We start from the raw sequence: 8,447 nt of genomic DNA, 5'->3' as shown, positions 1-8,447 counted from the left end.
AAACTGTCCAAAAAGCAAAATAAAAATTGAAAATGTATCTGGACTTGTTGTGGCGCGACTGATTTCTTACACATTCACAGTAACCATTGATAATGTACGATGTGTGTATGGGATAAGTTAGAATTGCTCTCATAGAAGACCATCTTGACCTTTATGTGAATGGAGATAGGGTGTTTCTGAAAACTGCAGTTAGTTTCACCTGCAAAATAACAAGAATGTTTCTCTATATATTAAAGAATTTCAATATACATAAATATATATTTAATATATATAAATGACTGTATAGCTCCTGGGTGGGTCAATGAAGCTACTGATGACCTATTAAACCAAGGCAGGATTTACACTTTGGCATAAGAAAAAAATAATTTGAAGTTGTGTATTTATTTGCGAAAAGGCAAAAGAGAAGGTAAAATAGACTTCAGTGAAGAAAGTTATACTCGGTTGTGCATAGCCACAAATTGATTTCAATGTAAAGATGACAATACTTTTAATCTTTTTTTTTTTTTTTTTTTTTTTTTTTTTTTTTTAACCAAGCAAAGAATTTTTACATAAACTAAGGATTTAATCTTGTTTTGCATAGATTTTGCATCCGTGCAGGATGTGATAAATTACAAAATATAAATGCACTTGTTACAAAGTGTATATTGTTTGGCAAACAATATTTATACGTTATAGTTAATCTTTTATGCTCACTGACTTCTTTTAATATATTAATCAAACTTTTAATCGGTTACAATAAAGAAAGGTTTTAATCAATTTGTGTTCTTGTACTATATGTGGCAGAAATAACAAAAATAGAGTTGGCCCGTACGGGGATCGAACCCGCGACCTTGGCGTTATTAGCACCACGCTCTAACCAACTGAGCTAACCGGCCATGCCGCATTATTTCCCGATCAATGTTATAGACCCTCCGCAGTGAGGTTCATTCCCGTGTCCCCTGTATGAATGTACACTTACAGTCTTTAAGCTAATTATACTGTTACAGGATTTTTTTTTTTTTTTTTTAATTAAAACATGACAAAACAAATCAGAACTTACAGACGCATGGTACACGACAATCATTCAAAAATTGACAGGAAAGACACTAAGAGTATGGCTCGTTGGTCTAGGGGTATGATTCTCGCTTTGGGTGCGAGAGGTCCCGGGTTCAAATCCCGGACGAGCCCATACTTTTTGAAGCGTTTTGAAAAAAAAAACCCAAGTAAGGTACACGATTTTATTTTATTTAGTGTGCACTTTAAGATTACTCTACAAGAAATAAAAGACTACTGAAGAAAGGGAATGTTTCACGGAATTACATGGAAAGAAAAAAATTACTACCCAAAAAACTTCCATACACATGCGTTGGTGGTATAGTGGTTAGCATAGCTGCCTTCCAAGCAGTTGACCCGGGTTCGATTCCCGGCCAACGCAAATACTCTTTTGCATCATCTCATCAATGGTAATGTATTCTTCATGCTTTTATGAGTGATATAACTGTCCCACAAAACCACCAGCGGTCTCATTTATAAATCTCTCTGTAGATTTCATCCTAAAAGGTAAGTATGCACAAAAGCTAGATTTTGTGTACAAAGTTTTCAGATTTATAAAACCATGTGTACGCCAGAGCCTGTGCAAAAATCCCTTTATAAATCTCAGTCAGGGGAAGATGTGCTTACGTGCATCTCCACCCCGACTCCTCCCCGAAATCACCATATATGGAGCTTACAATGCCTAGTTTTACTATGCATAACCTCATCTGCATATCATTTCCATGCATATTCCCATTCACGTGACACCATATTTAACACCGTTAAAGGTACAAGACATTAAGGAAATATGAGATACGGACTATAAATGGCATATGTGCCATACACAATTTTTATTGCTTAAAATCATCCAGTATTCTTGTTACGTTTTAGCATAAATATATCAAAATCCATAAAAACAAAACTGTTTAAAATAGTTCTAGTTTTAGAATAGAGTTGATCTCATTCTTTTCCACTGGCCAAATAGTATTTCAATTGTTTTAAACAATTCAAATCAAATTTAATTTATACAGTTTTGCTGATAAGGTGAACAGTGTATATTTATTGCAGTGTAAATAGAATTGTCTGACTCGGCGCGTCACTGTCAAAGTAGACTATTTTAAAAAGGAAACGTGCAAATTACCATTTTCTTCTAATTGTATCCTTCAAATACAGTGCTATTTTTCATAATGTTGTGGAGGTGCCTTCACACAGCATCAACGCCTCCGTGCAGCTGTTGTTGAACAGTAAGATTATCACTGGACCTATTTAAACTAGACAATATAGACCGTTCCACCGAATCCAGCAGTGTCCACCACAGTATCGAAGTGTGCATCATCGATCATTGTTCTAACTAAAAAAATTTCTCATAACACGAGATATGCAGTTTAGTTTGAAGATGAATTATTGTGCACCTAATAGCACTCCTCACTGTCATTAAAACAGCATGCCACAGACAAGTGATCAAGCGCATCCACTAAACATGCCTAAATTCGTATTATTTTTAACTTCTGCGTAATGACTTTATGTAATTTCAGTGATTATCACCATTTATGAGAGTGGAATATTTAATGTAAATGTGTATATCGAAATGAAAACAGATTTTAAAATTGTTGTTTTCTTCATAAGTTTTCTCACTCCAGGAAAAAGAGTGCGTACGCATTGTCTAGAATGTCTGTACGTTGCGTACATATTTATGCCAAGTTTATTTTTTATAAATCCCGATATGTGCGTTGAAAATTGTGTACGTATTTTCTATGTCCATTTTGTGCGTACGCAACTTTTATAAATGAGACCCCAGACCCAGAAAAGTTCACTGTTTGATGATAGGTGAGTAAATTTTATAGGTAAACATAAAAATGTAAACGTATGTTGTTGTTTTTTTACGCTCCCGGTTGCAATTTTATTAGTAAAAATGTAAACTTTGTTATTATAATGCCACCTCGTGGCCAACCTTCACATAATTTGGTGCACATAATTGGTTCCACACAATAGGCCTCATTCAGGAAACTTGTGTAAATATATGAGTAAATTCTGAGTAATTAGACCTTCCCGAAAACTCTCCTCCGGATTCACAAACTCTTCGCAAAGTCCGATTTAATAGTTAAACACGTGTATGTTAATGAATTCCAATCATTCGTATATAGGGCCCTCGTGCACGCTCATTCACAATTAGCATAATAGGCTCTATGCAGCGGGGATTGTGACGTATTTCCGACTACACTCTCTACTGGGCTAACAGTTTCTGGTTCCGTATGCGATACCCTTGTGTATGGCGCGAAACTTAACAGCGATAAACATTTCTGGTTGTTCTTATATCTAGTTTTTGGCAGCTTAACCATGGAGAAAAAGGTTTTCCGATACCAAAAGCTAATGCGACCTAGATCGGAACATTGTTGTGTGCCGTTGTGCGTTGTGTCGGCAAGATACAACTCGACTGTGAGTTTCCATTCATTTCCAGTGGAAGAGGATCTCAGAAAAAAGTGGATCATTCAGATCAGGAGAGATGACTTCCAAGTCAACAAAAACACAAAGGTGTGTAGCGTTCATTTCAGACCTGATGACTTTATGGAAGGGGCTCGTCTGAAACATCTGAAAATAGGTGTTTTCCCTACACTGTTTGAGTGGAACCATCACCAGGAGCAGCCGCCGAGGTTAAGTGTTTGGGAACGTCGAGAGAGACCGCTGACTTTGATGTGGAGAGGACTGGACATGATTATTGTTCAGTTCCCGAAGCTGCAGCTGTGGACATGGTTCTACATGAAAATGAGGAGTTAAAAAGGGAGCTAGAAGATGTACGGAAGCAGTTGGAGCAAACAAAGATCATACACCGCGTTGGTCTCAAGAGATTTGCTGGGTCCGATGAGGACATACACTTTTATACAAGGTAAGATTATGTTGCCTGTGGTAAGCATTTGTAATAGCGTTGCCATTGTCCTGAAAACACTAGTCCACATTTCTGATAAATATGATTAGAGTTGTATACGCTAGCTACACGTAGCCTAGGCAGCCTAAATGTAGGCTACACTGACCAAAATAATAACAACAACGTAGACTAACATAATTATAAGTATGAACACCAGCTGTTGTCTTCAACAGCAACCAGAGTTAAATTATACATACCAAATTCCATAATTGTCATGACTCAGTATTGCAAGATTGTTGTATCAGTTACTTGTAGTTCAGCATTCCTATTTCCTAAACTTTAAACTTACTACAAAGCTATGTATAAGTATTTTATACCATGTGAGAACCAATGCACGTTTCTTTCTTGACAGATTTGCAACATACAACCACCTGATGGCCTTCTGGGAACTGATTGAACCGGCAACTCACAGGATAATTCGTGTCACCAACTCCAAAGTCTTCAAGGAGCCTGAAAACACTTGGGCACTTCCTGCAATAGATGAGTTCTTCCTGTTCTTGATGCATCTTGCTTTGGGCCTCAAGCAAAAGGACCTTGGCCATCGGTTTCAAGTACATCAGACCACTGTAAGCCGCATCGTAACAACCTGGGCCAACTTCCTGTACTTTGTCCTGGGGTCAGTGTGCATTTGGATGCCAAAAGAGAAAGTACGAGCCCATCTGCCAGAAGAATTCCATCAATTTTGAGACACACAGGTTATCCTGGATTGTACAGAGATCCACTGCCAAACACCTAACTCTTTGCTTCTACAAAGTGAGGTCTTTTCAAATTACAAGTCTCACTGCACCTTCAAAGCTTTAGTAGGAATGGCACCTCATGGTGCAATAACATTTGTTTCTGCACTGTATGCAGGGTCTATTAGTGACCGGGAGCTGTTCAAACAGTCAGGGATCATTAACCTTCTTACCCCTGACATGGCCATCATGGTGGATAAGGGCTTCTTAATTGATAGCCTAGTGCCATGTAAAATCCACCGGCCTGTTTTCCTGACCAATGGAAAACAAATGTCAGCTGATGAAGTGGCACACACTCAGTCTGTGGCTAGGCTCAGGGTACATGTTGAACGTCTTATCCGTCGCGTTAAAGAGCATAAGTTGTTTGACACAGTCATCCCCTTGTCCATTTCTGGTAGCATAAACCAACTGTTCATAGTGGCATGTTTGCTTGTGAACTACCAATGTGGACCACTTGAATGAAATCTACGCGAATTGTGTGGAATTTGCTAGTGGTGTGATGATGATTTAAATAACAGATTTCCAAACAATCCAAACATATCAATATCCCCTTGAACTTGGTTAAAAGATAATCTGTTTACCATCTTTGACTGGAAAATGCTGTTTTCATGGTCAGTTTTTCATTTATTATTTAGCGCCCTCTCCTGGTTGGAGATAGTATTAACATCATAAAATGAAAGCAATCTTCACGTGACTTACATTTCAAATAATTAAAAATTTATCATCCAAGTCTAAAATGATCCATCGGGCCGTACTACTGCGGGCCGTATATGACAGTTTCGGTTTCTTATAAGCAAAAATGCCAGTCCGCCCTTGTAGGCCATTAATATTTAATGTTATAGCGGCTGAAATTTGATAAACACTACTGTTTTCATTATTGTTTAATTCCAATTATATTACCTGAAAGCAAGTTACAATTGGTTTAAATGGTGGACGAAGTACCCCAGATGTAATCTATCTAGGTGGCTGAATAAAAACATTTGGACTTTATATCTAGAAATTACCTCAACTTAGCACCAGCAAGCTTGTTAGCTAGACAGTTAGCATCAGCAAACAATATTTACTTATTTTCAGTATGGTTATGAATAAACATTCATATCTGTCTACTCGGCTAGTTAATCCAAACAATATAAAACAGTTATACTGTTGATAAACAATATACAAACAGACATCACATAGGGCTAAATGCGTAGCATTTTAATAAAACTGTTAACATTACGGCAGCAGGGAATTTGAACGTGCTTGAGTAATTTTATTTAATCAGTGTTATTTTAATTTTTCGTTTTTTTTTTTATCTTAAACAGAGACTCTGATGTTTATGTGTCTGCATTCAAGCATTTCAGTGGGCTTGAATAGATCACCCTTTACAGCAGATTTAGTTCACAAACATCTGACAGTTTTGACCTAAATATGATTTTCAGTTACAATATTTAATCCTAAAATCAACATTAGTAACTTACTTTTAGCAGCATCAGTCGCGCGCGCGCTCACAAAATTTCCCGGTTCTTTCTTGTGAATTCAGTTCACTGGAGACTCGCACTAAACGGTTCATTTGAATCAGTGAGTTGTCGACTCCAGAACAGCTGCAATCGGATCATTCTATTCTAATTCGTGAACGAATCGTTTGGTGCGATTTGCGAACCGATTTAAAAGGTTAATTGAAAAGAATCAGTTCGTTCTTGAATCAGACGCCGCTTCTGCGTGTCGGAGCACGTGATATATTATAAGGAATAAGCTATGTTTTTTTTGCCAATCACCCATTATAGATGAAATAACAATCTGGTGCAAAACGCATTTACTTACACATGTTTGAGAATCGAGATATTTCCTGATATAGTTAAAACATTTGGAAATACTTCGAATAAAAAATAAACAAATAAAAAAAAATTAAGAAACATAAGCCTATATCAGTTATACAGTGCTATTGTGGCTGCTGTGTCACATGACAAGCATGACGAGTTGTTGTTACTGTGTGGTGAGTTCCTTTCCCTCCTTTATCTTTTTGTACAAGGCCATTTAAGTTGTCAAACGTTTTAGAAAGCATTATTAATTAATGGAACCGTGTACTTACCGATAAATGGTTTTGTCTGCAAATTACAACTTTGTGTATTTGTGTTTAGATTCTCTTTTGATTTAAAGCTTGTTGAGTTTGGTAATGAGCTTATTTGCACAAATACAAGGCTAATCACTGTTTATGTTTCGATATTAAGCGAAATACAGAGGTGAACACGTGCTAGCCCTTGTTTTGTCAAATAGTTAGGCATCTGTTAGTATATAGAACTGTATTCCTGCAGCCTGTCTCTGTGTTTGTATGTGTGTGGATTGCAGCTCTTCTAAGGTGTTCACTTACACGTTGAAGGTCTTCCCATCTTTGCTAGTACTTTTTAACGGATGCAACGGTTGCTCTCATAGGAGCTTAGAGGCATAATCATGGTACAATTAAGATAATTTCAGAACGACAGCTGGTGGGTAGAGAAGTAATTTTCACACCTCCTAATCGAGGAGGGCTGTCAGATTAAGATAGAGAGGTGATTTGAGGGAAATTGTCTTGGCCAAGTCTTTGGAGTGAGGCCTAGGTGGCCGCAGGTATCTGCTCGTCCGTGTCTACTGCTGCCCAGGAGGAAATTTGGTTTTGATTTGCCACACTGGAGAGATCATGGGAGAGCCAGACTTCCTCCACATGTCTGCTGGGATTTGTCAATTTATTACCAGCGTCTTCTGCCAGCCACTACAGCTGGGCTAGACTGAAAGCTTCTTCAGCCCCTCGCTGCTTTTGTTTTCCCGGAGTTTAACCCCTCTTTTAATATATATATATATATATATATATATATAACCCTAACCTTAAACCTAGCCCTTACAGAAAACCTGTTTGCATTGTTACACTTTCAGATAAACGTCATTTACTATTTTTAATGATTTTTTCCCTTCGTCCCACAATGTCAAAAATTTCAGATTTTACTATCCTTGTGGGGACATTTGGTCTCCACAATGTAGCACAAACAAGCGCGCACACACACACACACACTTGCATTTGTGGTTTATGGGGACTCTCCATAGGCGTAATGGTTTTTATACTGTACAAACTGTATTTTCTATCGCTCTACACCAACCGTACACCTAAACCTACCCATTACAGAAAACTACTGGCAATTTTTTGAATTTCATAAAACACTGTTTTGTATGTTTATTTAAGCATTTTATTTTATGAGGTCATTATACACATTTGTGTCCTCATAAACCCTATACCAGTACACACACACACATACATTTTTTTGGATTCCACATTGAGCTGAAAAATGAAATGTGGTATTTTTACATTGATTGATTGATTTTTTTTTTTGATTTTTTTTTTTGAACAAACATTTAGGAATTTCTAGAACATGCAGCTTTTTTTAGAACTGGGTTCTTACTGTTAAACATGAATTATTCATTTGAATAATTTAGTAAATGTGTAATTGAAAGGCAGAGCATGTGTTTGGTGTTGCTGCTTTAAGTCCACTAGATGGCACCCATACTTCGTCGATATAGGGGAGACGGGGGCTAGTGTCTTTTTTTTTAATCTACAGTGAACATATGAAGGGAATGTGTTTTTGAAAGTATATAGATGCATAACCTAAAGATTTGACAACAAAAAAGCTACTGAAAAAAATACAGCTCATGGAACACTATGTGGGGTAAGTTGTCACACAGGGAACCAGCTGTTCATTGACTTTAATTTGGGAAAAAAAAAAAAAAAAAATAGATGGCCTATTTCTTTGATATCTAGAATTCAAAAGAAA

The 8,447-nt window shown here is 37.1% G+C and overlaps 3 non-coding genes across 3 annotated transcripts; 2 read left to right on the top strand and 1 right to left on the bottom strand.

The window, feature by feature from the left end:
* Positions 1-801: 801 nt before the first annotated feature.
* On the bottom strand, positions 802-875 carry trnai-aau. The gene has a single exon. It is a non-coding gene; the product is annotated as a tRNA-Ile (tRNA).
* Positions 876-1,095: 220 nt separating this feature from the next.
* Positions 1,096-1,167, top strand: trnap-ugg. Its single transcript has one exon. It is a non-coding gene; the product is annotated as a tRNA-Pro (tRNA).
* A 175-nt stretch (positions 1,168-1,342) lies between these two features.
* On the top strand, positions 1,343-1,414 carry trnag-ucc. The gene has a single exon. It is a non-coding gene; the product is annotated as a tRNA-Gly (tRNA).
* Positions 1,415-8,447: the final 7,033 nt, after the last annotated feature.

This window comes from Cyprinus carpio, chromosome B6, assembly GCF_018340385.1.
Source record: "Cyprinus carpio isolate SPL01 chromosome B6, ASM1834038v1, whole genome shotgun sequence".
Classification (NCBI taxonomy): domain Eukaryota; kingdom Metazoa; phylum Chordata; class Actinopteri; order Cypriniformes; family Cyprinidae; genus Cyprinus; species Cyprinus carpio.
The sequence above is the reverse complement of the archived record's forward strand: the minus strand, read 5'-3'. Positions and strand labels throughout refer to the sequence as shown.